General features: G+C 40.8%; 1 protein-coding gene and 1 pseudogene across 1 annotated transcript in view; one reads left to right on the top strand and one right to left on the bottom strand.

Annotated features, from left to right (window-relative positions):
* The window catches only part of SCHIP1 (schwannomin interacting protein 1), a 556,040-nt gene that overhangs the window by 126,346 nt on the left and 413,589 nt on the right, over window positions 1-16,105 (top strand).
* Window positions 4,250-9,331, bottom strand: LOC149863031 (uncharacterized; annotated as a pseudogene).

Here is a 16,105-nt window from a genome sequence, read left to right on the forward strand (position 1 = left end):
TTTGAAAATTTGGATAATGAACAAACGATGTTTAGGACTAAGTGGAAATACAGCTAGGTTCTTAAATGTAATGTCCAGGCCAACTTAGAATGGAATGTGAGAGTCAGTATCTTTGAAAATTATTCCATTTAATTTTGAAACCTATTTTTATACAGTGCAATTTGAAAATTAGGGCCTAGGTTTCTGTGCCAAAGACTGGTAAAGCTGGCATAGGCTTTTAAAAAAATTATTTATTTACTTATTTATTTTTGGTACAGCTGTCTTGTGGGTATTAAGATATCTTCTACTTTTTGTTCTGACAAATTTTTAAGTCCGGGGGTATTCCTGGTAAAGCAGAATTATGCTGGTTCTTGTTATTAAGCAGGTGGGGGCTGCCATCTGACTTTTGGTTCACTTGAGTGAGAGGGAGTTTGAACACTGATTTTTGCAAAGGCAGTAACATGCTGCAAACTGGCAAGGCTCAAAAGGATTTAGATTGTGACTGCACACATTGTAAAGCTTCGGATGTGTTTTCACTTTGTAACGGGTGTCAGATTTCTTCTTTTAATTTAATGAAAACAGTTGATATAGTCCCATGGTGTTTAGTCAGCAAAAATATTTACAATAATTCTTTCATTCTTGTTTTAATGATTCTGTTCATCAATGGACCTTGATGATCCTTAGCATAGTCTGGATAGAATTTTGTGACTGCTCTTTTATACTCTACTTGTGACGCTCATTTCAAGAGAGACTGTTGTTTAAGACTAGTTTCTTTCAAATCCTAATGAAAATGTCAAATCAATAGACATTCTTTGTTTTTAGAAAATTAACTTCATACACGAAAACAATATCTGAAAATGCTGCCTTAACCTATCTCTTAGGGATCTGGGGAACTAGTCTTTAAGGTTTAACAATACAGCAAATTAAGGATTATTCCCAATTTGTCAATAAAGAAAATATTTTGTTTTAAACTTCTAAAGAAAACTTTTAGAATTAATTTCTGCCTGGGACTTTAGAAGTAGGCAAAGATCTTTGTTCCTGTATACTATACCTGGTACAAGTGTTTCTTTCCTATACAGTCTGTCCATAAAATTTCCTTTTCTTGTCTGTGACAGTGAGTATCCTTCCTGTAAGACCTGAATTTCTATGCTATTCACATAAATCTATCTCATATGTTAAAATGAGTTTACATCAGAAAGCTGAGATTTTTGGTCATATGAGAGGTTAAAGGCTATAGATAAATCTTACCCAAATACAAGTCTCGTTGTTTTGTACTAGGCATCATGTGCTAAAACACTAAGTTGCTTTGAAAACTCTAATCATAACTTTACATCAGTTCTGTCTCACCTCAAGCCTTGGCTTAACAATATGGCACTTGGAAAGTTGATGAGTTGAAGTATAGTATATTAGATGTCTTGATGATTTTGAGGTTTCCTTTCCAGAATTCTTGAAAATCTTTTGTCTTCTCTTTACACTAATTAACACTAAATAACATATTATGTTAAACAAACAAGTAAACAGATCTAAAAACTACTTAAAAGCTGTTATATATGCAAAAGCCAAATACTTACAAGTAGGGATATCTCAGAATTGTGGTTGCCTATGCAGCCTTAGTTTAACCCATGTGGGTGGGTGCGTGTGACAATATACTCTTTAGTATTGCAGCCTTTTAAAGTTACCTTCTTTGTTGTTTTGTGTTATATTTGTATGTATTCATGACTTTGGTCCTTTGCGTGTCTCATTAACTTTGTTGTAAAGAGGCAGAATACTGACATTCTTGAAGCAGATGACTGAAAGTACTGTACAAGAAATGCCTCTCTCTCTGTACCTTAAACCAATACCCCGTTAACTAGTGTCAGCACCAAATGTCTGTCGTAATTACTTGAATTCCACTAAACGTGCTATTAAACTGAATAATAATTTTTAAGGCATAACATTATGCAGAATTTTCATATTACTAGACATATATTTCAAATTCTGTAATTAGTCTGTCTCTGCATGATTAAAGGGGACTCTGAAATCATTTTACAGTTTGTCTCCTTTTTTTACAAAATGTACCAGATGAGTTACTTATCTGCAGGGCTGATTTAGAATTATCAAAGTTGTTACAACTTTAGAACATTCTACCAAAGGGAACAGAATCTCTCATCTAAAATGTCTGTTTTCTCTTAAGTGTCAGGTATCCAGATTGTAGCTGTATTGGTCTAGAGGCAAGAGGAATCAAACTTGATGGAAGAGGTGGTACCTCTTATTAGACCAACTAGCAGCGGTGGCCATAGGGTTGTTGGGGCCCTGGGCAAGGGAGTCATTTGGGGCCACTTAGAGGCTCAATTTTGATGACCTATAAACAAGCTGGACATTTTTTATTTCAATTTCACTTCACCCTATTCATGGAACTGCAATGAAAGTATCTTAGTACAATATTGATAATACAAATATTAATTGTAATTAATTTTTATTTTTAATTACCTGGTTTGGCCTCCCCTAAGGCCGCTACTGCAACTAAACATTTGCAAACAAATTATTTTAAATAATTATTTAAAATTTTATTTAAAACAATTTGTTTGCAAATATCTAGTTGGTCTAATAAAAGATATCGCCCCTTCCATGAGTTTTGAGTCCTTGTTTTCCCTAAAGAAGTCTAGGATAAGAACGTTTCCTTCATGGGGTCTAACATAGAAGTTTGGTTTTGCATAAATTAAATTCTGACTCAATTAGTAAAGGGGCAGCTTCTGTCATTCCCATCCTTCCTATCCCATCATAATCCTTTGAGCTTCCCTAATGGAGAGGAGTGTATCCCACAGTTTTCTGATGTTACTGTGATTGCAGAGAGCTGACTGGCTTGATTGTTGTTTCTGAGCTTTTTAGAGAATAAATGGCAGCGTGCAGCACTAGGCTGATGGGTAGTCCCTTTTTCCTTAGTGGTATTAGTTATAACTTAAAAAAGAGCTGCCTACCTGCCTAATTTTCAACCTTCAGGGAATGTATCTCCAGTTCTGCTGATGCAGCTTGTATATGGATTTTGAGATTGAACCTGCTTATAATCATAGGGATGGGTTGAACAGAAACAGCCCTAGGACTACATATTTAGTCCTTGGTTTCTCTGTTTTGAGACTGCAGACAAGAATGCCAGTTTGTAAGAGTGTTAATAACAGCACCCTAACATCCATGACAATTGCACCCTGAACCACAAGGGACATGGATTTTTTGAGGCTCAGTGCTGCAGTGCCTCATGTTTTGTTGCCTGGACATCCTAGTGAAATTCACAGTCCTGAGTTAGTTGGTCTGCTTGGTCTACAAATGTAGAGGGAGAGTGTTCAACATCACAGAATGGGACTTGGGGAAAAAGCAGTTGGCTGAATACAAGCTGAGTAAAGTCACCAGGCTGAGAAGGGAGCCCTCTAAGTAGGGGACCTTTCTCTCTCTCTCTCTTCATATGTGTATGGAGAGGGAGTTTTTTAAACCTACAGAATTTATTCTTTTATTCTGAGGATAAACTTAAAATTAGCATGTGACCCAATCCCACATGCTGATTAAAACAGTTGAATTGGTGTATCAAAATCATTTTTTATCTTTTATCTCAACACCAAAAGTTAATACAGAGTAGAATACCTTTATAACACCCTCTTGTCTATTATAGACTGGTACTACCATCAGAAAAAGTAAATAGAGCTCTAGAGATCTTTGTATCTTAGTAGAGTTCTTTACAACCTGGCTGACTGTTGAAAGAGATATGTTGTTGCAAAATGATATTATGCATTTTTCCTTACTGCAATGATCATATTTATCAAGGCTCCCAGATGCTTTGGGTGAACATGCACAGAATTGTGCATAGGGGTTGCCATAGAAATAGTGAAAGCCAAACCCCTGAAATGTTCATATAGAAAAGAGATAGACAAGTGTATGTGAATTCCTGACAGCCCTTTTGATATGGTAGAACAAGGTTTAATATATTTCCAGGGTTTGGGTATCACAGTTCCTTTGCTACTGTTATTTTAAAGGAGTTTTTACATCCAGCATGCTGTACCAAATGCATACACTGTATTTAACCAACAATTGAGGGACAAAACAGTTGGTAAAAATGATAGGAAATTGCAGCTTGTAAATGGGTCAGGGCTAATGCTTGTGAAAAGAGCCTTGAGGGTTTTACTGCTTTAAGACAAGTAGCACATTAGATTGAAAATAACTTTCTTGGCAGCATTTATTTTTCCCATCCTGGTGTCATGCAGTTGCAAATTGTTCTACCTCACATCCAGTGTGCAAAAGGATTTCACAGACAAATTATACACATAATGCATAAAAGCAGCAGCATCAAACGTGCTTGTGCATCAAAAAATTCCAGCTGGTGGTATTTGTTCTTTCTTTCATAGCTTATGAATGCCCTGTAGCTCATCAGAGCATTGAGGATTAGACCTAGGTGGAAGACACGAGAATAGGAGAAAAAACACATATTAAAAGTTAAATTCAGCTTTTACTTCTTACCTAGTTAAGACATAAACAGTCATTTTCTATGTCTGCACAGTGCCAAGTATCATGGTGCTGCTATGTGTTACTACAATATACATGTCAGTATTACAGGTTTGTTAAGTTATACTGGTGAATGTCAATAAAGCTACTAATATTTGAGACCCAGGATTAATATCATTTTTCAAATGCTGGATCAGTGCCTGACTGAGGCAAAATATTTGGAATGTCATTGTTGTCAAAGTTATATGCTGCATGAAGGGTAACCTCACTTGCAGTTCTGTGTCTGCATTTTTATTCTAACATAGGCATTTCCAGTAGGATGTTAAAAATTAGCTATGTCCCCAACTAAACACCTTAAATAAAAGGCATATCAGCCATGTCAGATTTTTAGATGTGCACAGAATTAACTAAAAGTTAGGGCAGTCCAGCACATTTTTTAACATTCCAACAAGCATTTTGAGAAAATGAATGTTTTATACTGTAGTAGCCAATAGTGGTGTGCAAAGCAGGCCCTATTTGATTCAGATTTGTCTCAGATCGGGGATGGTGATTCAGTTTGTTGATTCAGTCTAATCTGAATCTGAAGATTTGATGCTGATTCAGAGAATCAGTGATTCAGACATAGACACGGCTTTAAATGTTTTTCTACATAGCTCAAGGTAGCAGTGCGGCTTGTCGGTGCTGCGATACTGGGGCAGATGCAGTGTCCCACAGGAGTGCAGGGGGACCCTCCATGTGCTCGGCAGTGAACCTGGAAGTGGACCAGAAGTGTGAGGACCCCAGGTGCCCCCTCCCCAGACCCAGAAGGCACCAGTTGCCGAGCCGGGGGAGTGCAGGGGGTCCCCCCAGCTCACTTTCCAGTGGACCCGGAAGGGGACCGGATGTGCTTCTGGTCCACTTCTGGGTCTGCTGCGCTTCTGTGGGACACTCCATGCGCCCCACCATCGCAGCATTCATGAGCCGCCTGCTATGTAGAGATATATAGAAAAAACATTTAAAGCTGTATGTGTCCAAATTGCTGAATCTTTCCAAATCTCTCCAAATTGATTTGGAGGGTTCGGAGAGATTAAAGGGTCCTCTGATTCAATTTGGATTCAAAGATTTCACCACCGAAATGGGCCGAATCTTCACCTAATCAAATCAGGGACTGAAGCTTCGCGCAGCCCTAGTTGCCATGGAGTTGTTGCACACCCGCCAGAGGGAAGACTACTCATTCTGTGTGATTAAGAATTTAAATGTGGCTCACATTAAAATATTTGAGAACTTTTTCCCTGTAATTATTCCAACTCTTTCCATATATATTATATTCTAGGTCCCCAGACTACCAGAATTAAAGAAGATAGTACCAGAAAAGTGGTTTTTTTTGGGTATAGTCCTCATTTTCAAGTACAGTAAAGACAGTGGTTAAAAGCCTACTTCTAATACTTCTTATCAGGATATACATTGTATCCTGGACAAAAACTGCACTCAGAAGGAGAAGATGCGAAGCAGCTGAGGAGCTTAGAAGCACTGGTGCATTAGTGCTTGCATATTAGATTCGTAGATTCATAGATTGTAGAGTTAGAAGGGACCACAACGGATCATCGTGTCTGACCCCCTGCCCCTGGCAGGAAAGAAGACCGAGGTCAGATGACCCCAGCCAGGTGACTATCAAGCCTCCTCTTGAAGACCTCCAAGTTAGGTGATAGTACCACCTCTCTTGGAAGCCCATTCCAGATTCTGGCCACCCTTACTGTAAAAAAAGTCTTCCTAATGTCTAACCTAAATCTACTCTCCACTAGTTTGCACCCATTATTCCTAGTTACTCCCTGGGGCGCTCTGGTAAATAGCACATCTCCAATTCCCTGTTGTCCTCCCTTGATAAACTTATAGGCAGCTACAAGGTCTCCCCTCAGACAGTCTCTTGTGAAGGCTGAAGAGATCCAGATCCAACCTCCCTTCATAGGGTCTTTCATGGAGGCCACTAATCATGCGAGTGGCCCTCCTCTGAACCCTCTCCAGATTCTCCGTGTCCCTCTTGAAGTACGGCACCCAAAACTGGACACAGTACTCCAACTGCGGCCTGACCAATGCTGCATAGAGGGGGAGCATCACCTCCCTTGATCTGTTGGTCATGCATCTGCTAATACACAACAAGGTGCGATTGGCTTTGTTGATGGCCTCGTTACACTGTTGGCTCATGTTCATCTTGGAGTCAACTATGACTCCAAGATCTCTCTCAGCCTCTGAGCTGCTGAGGAGGTCATCCCCCAACCTGTAGGTGTGCTGGGGATTCCTTCCTCCTAGGTGGAGTACCTTGCATTTATCTTTGTTGAATTGCATCCTATTTTGTTCTGCCCATTGATCCAACCTGTCCAGGTCAGCCTGTATCTGCTCCCTGCCCTCTGGTGTGTTAACTTTGCCCCATAACTTGGTATCATCTGTGAACTTGGAGAGGGTGCTCTCCACACCCTTGTCCAAATCGCTGATGAAGATATTAAATAACACCGGTCCAAGGACTGAACCCTGCGGGACCCCACTGCCCACCTCTTTCCAGGCCGAGAACGACCTGTCCACCACCACTCTCTGGGTGCAGTCCCTAAGCCAGTTGGCCACCCACCTGACTGTGTAGGCATCCACTCCACAGCCTGCTAGCTTCCCTATGAGAATAGGATGTGAAACTGTGTCGAAGGCCTTCCTAAAATCCAGGTAGATGACATCAGCCTCAGCTCCTGTGTCAAGGCAGTGTGTGACCTGGTCATAAAAGGCTATAAGGTTTGTCAGGCAGGATCTACCTGTGATGAACCCATGCTGGTTTCCTTTCAGCATCATTTCCCCTCCTGGGCCTTCACAAATGTGCTCTTTGATGATTTTTTCCAGTATTTTCCCAGGGATAGAGGTAAGACTGACTGGCCTAAAGTTACCCGGCTCATCCCTTCTCCCCTTCTTAAAAATGGGCACCATGTTGTTGGCCCTTTTCCAGTCCTCAGGGATCTGGCCGGAGCACCATGAGTGCTCAAACAGCCGTGCCAGTGGCTCAGCTATGACACTGGCCAATTCCTTCAGCACCTGTGGATGGAGGTCATCTGGGCCAGCTGACTTGTACCCATCCAGCTCCCTTCAGCACAAGTGCTCCTCAAGGTAACTAAGGAATACTGAAGCAAAGAACTCCGCCTTTTTCCCTGCGTCAACCACCAACTGTCCTGATTTGTCCTGCAAGAGCCCTGTGTTACTCTGCGCTTTCCTTTTGCTTGCTATGTATCTGTAGAAGGACTTTTTATTATCCTTAATTGTTGAAGCCAGCCTAAGCTCCCTCACTAACTAGCCTTCTAAGTTTACTAAAGTTGGCCCTTCTGAAGTCTAACACTTTCGCCTCACTGGATATTTTTCTCACCCTTCACTGGATAGTAAACTCTACCAAGTGGTGGTCATTATTTCCCAGGTTGCTGTGTATTTGCAGGTTCCCCATGAGATCATCCCAAGTTGCTAAGACCAGGTCTAGTAAGGTGCTACCCCTTGTGGGACTGGACACCACCTGGGTTAGGTGGAGGTCCTGCACACAGTGTAAAAACCTCCGTGAGCAGCTTGTTTTGGCCATCTGTTCCTCCCAACACATGTCCAAGTAATTTAGATCCCCCATGACTACTGCCTCTCTCGCCTATATGGCTGGAGAATACCTCATCATCCTGGTGAGGAGGTCTGTAGTAGATCCGCCGTTACCATGTCCTTTTCCCCTGGCCCCCCCAAATCCTGACCCACAATGCCTCAGTATTCCCCTCCTCTACCCTTGCCTTGATGATGGAAGATGTGTACTGCTCCTTAACATAAAGAGCTACACCCCCCACTTTTTCCCCCACTCTGTCATGCCTATACAACCTGTATCCCTCAATTCCCACTGCCCAGTCATGCCTAGAATCCCACCATGTTTCAGTTACAATGACTAGGTCATCGTAGCAAGTAAGAGTGTGAGCTCCTCCTGCTTATTCCCCATACTCCTGGCATTTGTGTAAAGACATTTTAGCCCCCCAATGCGTGCTCTTGGTGCTCCTTTGCCTTGATGGTTTGTGTTCCCCTTAGTGCTTACCTGGTTAGGTCTGGTGCCTTGTTTGTGGCTTTCCAACCCTGGGTTGTCATTGACCACTGGATCCCTGTCCCCCTTTGAACTTAGTTTAAAGCTCTTCGGAGGAGATGAGCCAATCTGCAGGAGAACAGATGCTTACCTCTAGGAGAGAGATGAACATCATCCCATCCTAGGAAGTCTCCTCCCTGGAAGTGCTGGTCATGGTTGTAGGATCTGAAGCCCTACTGAAGACACCATCTCTGGAGCTGCTGGTTGACTACCCTGATACAGGCATCCTGGCGCCTCTGGATGCTGCCAACTGGAAGGATGGAGGAGAATACCACCTGTGCCCCTGACTTCCTGAGCCCAACTCCCAGCTCATGGAAGTCCTTCATGATGCAGTCAGGACTACTTTCAGCTACATTATTAGTGCCAACATGGACAAGGACCATTGGGTAGTAGTCAGAGGGCTTGATGAGATCAGGAATATGTTCAGTGATGTCACTGATCTTTGCTTCAGGCATGGCGGAGACCTCTCTCGCCATAAGATCTGGTCAGCAGATCAGCCCGTCTGTGCCTCCCAGGATTGGGTTGCCCACCACAGTAACCTGACGTTTCTTCTTCTGCCTGGGCAATGGTTCCCCAGCCTGGGGGTGTTGCAGGGACCACCTCCTCTGCTGGGGAATGTTCCTCGACTGCCACCTCCACCAAGGCTGCCAGGGCCCTGTACCTGTTCCGCAGACGTAATGGGGAAGCACATGTTGACTCCTGTTGCTTGGGTCCAGAGGTGACAGTCTTCCACTCCTCCACTGCAGATTCCTCTCATGGGATTTCACCCGTAGGCATCTGGGTTTAAAGGAGATTGGTGCAAGACAGTGACAAGGTTATATACAAACTAATTAAGCAAAAATCATTCTTGAAATATGGAAAGTTTCAAAAATAGTGACTGACCGTGGAAGTTGTTTTTCCTTCTTTCTTTCTTTCTTAAATAAGAAGAGACTGTTTTAGGGGAACTGCAGATCTGGAGAAGCTGTCTAAGAACTGATAGGATACTTGAATAAATAAACGTCACAATGAAAACAGTACCGTAAAATGATACTGAATTAATATTAATATTTTCTTTAAATCTGAATTTTTAAAATAATTTACTAGCCAATTTGCTGCCTGTAATAGTATCTGTGCTAGATGAATCAGATTTTAATATTTTCTGTCATTTTTTCAAGTGCTCTAATTCAGTATTTTATGAATGAATAAATCCTAACTGCTAGCTGTTAAAGATCTGTTTCATGCATCTGATATCTAGGTCACCTCATTTCATGGCTGTGATGTCATAGATAAAACTGTTACTGGACTTACGGATATTTGGATTTATTTTTCTCAAAATGAACTGCTATCACTAAGGAGTTTAACTTCTATAGGCCCAAGAAACAAGAAGAGGGAAGAAAGCTGGCCTAAACCACAGAAAAACATTATGTGGAAGGAGACATTTCATAGGTATGAACTACAAGACAGAAGATATTTAAATGGCTGTGTACTATGCTTCAGCCTTCCTGAGCTCTGATTTATGTCAGTGTGGACAAAAAAGAAGGCATCTGCTTTAAAATAATTTTAACAAAAATAGTATGACCCTGAGGGATTGATCCTACATTACATATCACACAGATGGACCCCACAGTAAGGCTCAGTGTGGGCTTTGGGAGTCTGCACAATACATTGTGGAACTGGGATCTTGGACAGTTATATGACTGAAGGTTTTTTATGTATACATTTACATAAGCTAGTACCCAATTCCTATAACCATTTGCCATCAGGAACTAAACTTGTCTTTCCTTTGAAGTTCAGGAGCCATAACAATTGCTGTGAGTGATCAATTCACACTCTCACCCTCACTCTCTCTGTGTTGCATTGAACTATTTTCAAAATATTTCATTCCAAGGAAATTATGACAGCCTCCTTTTCTGTACAGCTTTGACTCATTCTTATTTGAATCAATCCAACCTCTATGCTATAAGAGCCAGGGTGTGAAAAAAAATCTGTGATCATGCAGCTAAAAACTGTCTTATAATATTTCTACACAAAGGGCACATCTATGATCTGGAGTATTGGAAAAACCCACTTCTATTGGAGAACAGATGCTCGTATCTTTCCATTTGTGTTTTAAATACTGAAGGAGTAGATTTTAGCTATGGGGGTGGAGGAAGCCATCAAGAAGTTTGCCAAGGGCACCACAGGTCCTAGACCTTTTGATGGGTTTAGCACTGCTATTAGCAGAAGGACTGTGGTGTTGGGCAGCAAATACAGGGGGTGCAAACCCAGAGCCTGTGAGGGCGAGACCAGGGGCCGAGGGGTCCAGAGCCTGTGATGGCAGGGCTGGAGCTGGGATTTGGGAGGCTGCAGTCTTGAGAGTGGACCTCAGGTGGAAGAGCCTAGCAACAGTAAAGTGGTTCACGGTCAAGAGGCCTCAGCTTAGACGAGACCTAATACCCAAAACCCTCTTGACCCCTCAGGGCAACCTCCCTGGCCAATCATAACATCAAGGTGTGGCAGGTGAGACAACAGGCAGGACCCTGAGAGGCCAGAGGGGGCAAACAAAGTGGGGTCCAGGTGGCTGCCAGGGGCGACTTTGCAGACCCAGTGCCAGGCCTGCTACAAATGGGACATGGGGAATGATATTTGAAGTAAATGGTGCTGCCAGCCCTATCTTTAATACCTGACTAAGATGACTGTAACATGGCAAATTTTGGAAATTAGCAAGTAATTGACCAGATGCAATGAAAATAAAACATAGCATCATAGGCTGTATTCCAGCTTAATTGATTCAATATCACTATATTTATCAACAATTATAATTCTCATATTAAAGTATACTGTATTATAGCCAAAAAGATTTTCTACTTTTTTTTAAATTGCCAGATTGAAGCATCATGTGACAGCCTGGAATTCAGGTGACTGTGGCTTGCAAAGCCTCAGCCATAATAGAACAGACTTCTCTGAAAATTACATACATAAAAATGTATGTGTGCATTTGTATATATAACTGACATGTCTAGTTATTATTTTGCAGGGTTGTGTGAAACAGGCTGTATTTGATTTGGATTCAGATTTAACCTGAATCAGGGACAGTGATTTGATTAGTTGATTCAGATCACTGTCCCTGATTTGATTCAGCCAAATCCAAATCTGAAGATTCAATGCTGATTCAGAGAACCAGCAATTTGGCCATAGACACAGCTTTAAATGTTTTTTCTACATACCTTAAGGTACCAGGCATGGCTCACAAACCCTACAATGCTGGGGCAAGTGGAGCATCCCACAGGAGCACAGGGGGTTAACCTGGAAGTGGACCAGAAGTACTTCCAGTCCAGTTCTGGGTCTGACAGGAGGCATGCGGGGGCCCCCCCTGCACCCCTTGGCTCGGTGATCAGCCACGGGGGGACTCTGGGTGCCCCCCAACCCAGGAAGCACCAGTTGCCAACTTGGAGGGGTCCAGGGTGGCCCCCCAGCGGGCTCCCTGGCAGACCCACAGGTGGACTGGAAGAACTTCTGCTCCACTTTCGATCTGCTGCCAAGCATGCTGAGGAGCCCCCTGCACTCCTATGGGACACTCCGTCCACCCCAGAATCACAGCATTCACGAGCTACCTGGTACCTCAAGGTATGTAGAAAAAACATTTAAAGCTGTGTCATGTCTGAATCTCTGAATCTTTCTGAATATCTCCGAATTGATCTGGAGGGTTCCAGATCAATTCAGAGAAATTAAAAGGTCTCCTGATTCGATTAGGATTCGGAGATTCGGCAACCAAATCCGGCCCAATCTCCACCAAATTGAATTGAGGACCAAAGCTTCGCACAGCCTTGTTATTTTGTTTAGCAGTATCTGTGTGTGCATGCAAACAATCAGCCGGATATATAAAAGTCAAATTCAGTTGCTGTGAATATGCCACAATTTTGAAGCTATTGTGCATAATTTGTGTTTAAATGCATTTTTCCACCTGAGTTCTGGGACACTGTGTCCAAAACATTCTTAAATTGATGCACAGGATACCAGAATCACACTCTGCTCCCCATAATGCAAAGCAACAAAATTTAAAAATAACGTTCCTTTTACTTTATCTAGTTTTTGTTCTGGCAAAATGATCATTGGCTTCACATTGTATTATATTAATGAAGCTTAAGATGAGTACACACATGTTATTTTCATGCTCCCCTTATCTGTTATAGTATTACCCAGGAGATGAACACTGGAATCCTTTTCTGCTGCATACGCTCCAGCAAAAATGGGAAAAGCTGTCAATAAAATAATTGATACCTAGTGCATCTTGACATGCCTGTTTTTTCATTAAAGCATATTTTAATTAAAAAGGGAGAACAATTTCAAGGGAAGCTTTTTGCCAGATGGTGATTCCTAATTTACCTCAAGTGTGTTGGATGCAACATGATTCTTTTCTTGATTAGCTGAGGTTGATCAGATGTGCAAAGTAATGGTTTTGTCATGAAAAATAATTCAACAAATCATCACTTCCCCATGAAATGAACATGTGGGCATTTTCTCCCATTGACATCTGTCAGGGTTTATACATTAATCGGAGTTCTGTGCATCTAACCTCTGTGAAAATTTGGGAACAGCAAATAACCACTGGTGATTCATTAAATAGGAGTGCTGTGAAAGCCTGAGTAGTGCTGTGTACTGTATGTAGCCACTGAGCATCTATGGTACTATGCTTCCTTTCTGTTTTCCACCCATATATTGGCATTGGAAATATCAGCCCTTCTCTGCCAATTTTTTTACTGACAATTTAATTGAGATTCCAACTTTTTGCTGTCAAGTTTCTAAATACAAACCCAGACTAGATGTTATAAGAAGGACTTTCATCATTTGCAAGTGTCAGTTTCAAAGCAATTTGTACAACTTCTGTTTATGGTCATACAGAATTCACTACTTCATCTTCAGCAAAAAAAAAAAAAAAAAGCCTTAAGAAGATATAATTGGGAAATATATGCTGGAACAGAGACAAGTTATTTGATGGAGCTTGTCACTTCCAGTTACTCTTTTGTTTTGCTGGTTTTAATTTTCTCTCTGTGTGTTTTTGTTCCCTGACAGTAAACTTATTGATTGCTGGCAACCAAGCTTGCTACCATACTTAAGCACTGTATAATTGTTTTTAAAATCAGGCACATAATATGCATTTGGATTTCCAGCATGTAAAATGCACCTCACAGACTAGTACAATACTTGCCTGATAAATTAGACTGAGAATCTGACTGTGGTTTTACACTATAATAGCAGATTGCAAATTGCCACTGTTACTGTAGTTACAAAGCACCAGTTTAAACATCAGTTCAAATATTCTTTTAAATCTTAGATTATCTTCAGCTCCTTTTAAAAATGTACATTGTAATGCCAGGATTTTGCATAGGGGCTTAACTGCTTGCTTTTTACTGAATATTTTAAAATTCTGGCTACTGTTAAAATAAGGATGACCTAGGAAGATAAGGAGGAAAAACTGGTTGCTGTTGGAAGCTGAGCTCTTCTGAAAAGGTAGCTGTAATCCCCATCTTGTTAGAATAGTGCTCTGTTCTTTTCTACATGCTGGGCCTACATGCTAGAGGTGGTTGAAGCAGTTACAGATGAATAAATCTCTTGTTTTACTTTCAGGCAATAAGGTCTTGTGCTTTTAGAACCAAAAATTGTTGGTTCAGTCTTCCATGTTCATGACTCGCACAGGAGCGTCACATTATGTAGCCCCAACCTGTATTCAAAACAAATAATAATTTTCCACTAAGGAATTAAAATAAAACAGCTCATTTGTGCTTTTTATCTTGGCTCAGCCGTAGAAAGTAAGTGGTGAAAGTCAGTGATTCCAGCATAACTCAGCAGAATGAAGCAATTTTGGTTTGAACCAAAGCCCACTGTAGTCATTATAAGCACTCCTATTAAGGAAGAAGCTGAATATTTTCCCTAAATAATGTTAGATTGCTGTTAATAAAATCAGTATGTAACAAGTGGAAAAAGCAAAGTTGAGAGGGTGGCATTGGAACCTTAATCATTAGTATACAGGCTGCCTTTTTTTTCCCACCCTCTTTGGCTAGGGCCAGAAATTGCACATGAACTCATATAAGTATTGGAAACTGGTTCAAATCTGTAACACAACAGAAGTCCAGTGCATGTAAACCTCCTTCAAAATGGCTAGAACTGGTTTAAGAGAAACCTGGATGGTTAACTAATTTAGGTTAAATTGGTTTATTGAACTTCTGTTCTAAATCTCCCAGCATCCCAGGATGCTTTGCACCTCCCCTGCAAACTCCATCAAGCAGGGAGGCATGCTCTTGGGCTCCCCAGCTTCTGGCCTGGGCCACTGCAGGCATGTGGCTACATTTCCAGAATCAAAAGTGAAAGTCTGTTTACTTGTGTATCAGTTCAATCTACACAGCTTAGACTAACTTGCAAAGACTGAAATAATTCAGCCTTGGGCTTTTTGACTGTCGTATTTAGCTTTTGTGATCATGATTTCATTTTATAATTACCAATAAGCTTAACATACATTAGAGAAAATATAATTTGAATGGTAAAGGAAAACATTAACTTAAATAATTTGCCCAAGAAACAGGTCAGCAAAGAAGGCTGGACAAGACAGACCTGTGTTTAAAAATATTCCAAATTTGATATTCCAAACTTAACTCAACATTAGCTGCAGCTGGAGTTTTGCATCTAGTTCTGGGCACCTGGAACCTTGTGGGCAAACCTGCCTTCACAATGAACCAGTTTCAGGACTGGGACCTTAGCATCAAAATACTATTTATATATTGATAAATTAATGTGTTCATACATTTTGTTTATTTACACGTATGATTCTGGAATCTTAATATTTTACCTGACCTGCAGAAAAGGACTGGGTTTTCACAACCCTCCAAGAATTCAGTACATTTTTGGCAGAACAAAAAATATCCTACAAATTAAGTGGAATTCTAAGGCTGCAGGTTCATACATTATACCCATGTAAAAATCGTGCTTTTATCAGCTCCTACTAGCTATGACAACATGCTGTAACTAATGTTGCTAACAAACACTTTGCATGCTAGCTCATTTCTTATGGAGTAAGGTTTCTAAAGTTTTTGGCTCTTTGAAATTTGCATTTCAAAGTAGCTATAAAATATGTATTCCAGTGCAAAGTATTAGCATAAAACCATTCAGTATTACATATTCTGTCAAAAATGCCAGGAAGAATTCCACAACTATTGAATTTCCATCTGGCAACATTTTCTAACCCTGCATATGTGCATAAAGTATTTCAGCAATAAAGGAAAATTATGAAACATAAACTCCTTACTTCATATACCAAATTGATAACTTCTTCAGAGTAATGTAAGCAAAGAAACTTTGCTATTAGAAGCAAACTAGTTTTGTACTTTCTAACTGTTCTAGAACTGTTTAGGGAAACTACTCCCTACCCTGTCTTTCACTTTGGTTTCTTTTTAAAAAAAATCTATTGACTCCTTTGTAAAGTGTTAGAAAAATGTATGTTTATCAATGAGGCTAGGGAAAGAAGTTACACATAACTGGTTTAGGTGATCAGGAACTGGTTTAAACCTGTAACAAAAAAAGAAGTCCAGTGCAATTAGT

The sequence above is a fragment of the Crocodylus siamensis genome, chromosome 6, assembly GCF_052110815.1.
Source record: "Crocodylus siamensis isolate JL-2025a chromosome 6, ASM5211081v1, whole genome shotgun sequence".
NCBI classification, from domain to species: Eukaryota; Metazoa; Chordata; order Crocodylia; family Crocodylidae; genus Crocodylus; species Crocodylus siamensis.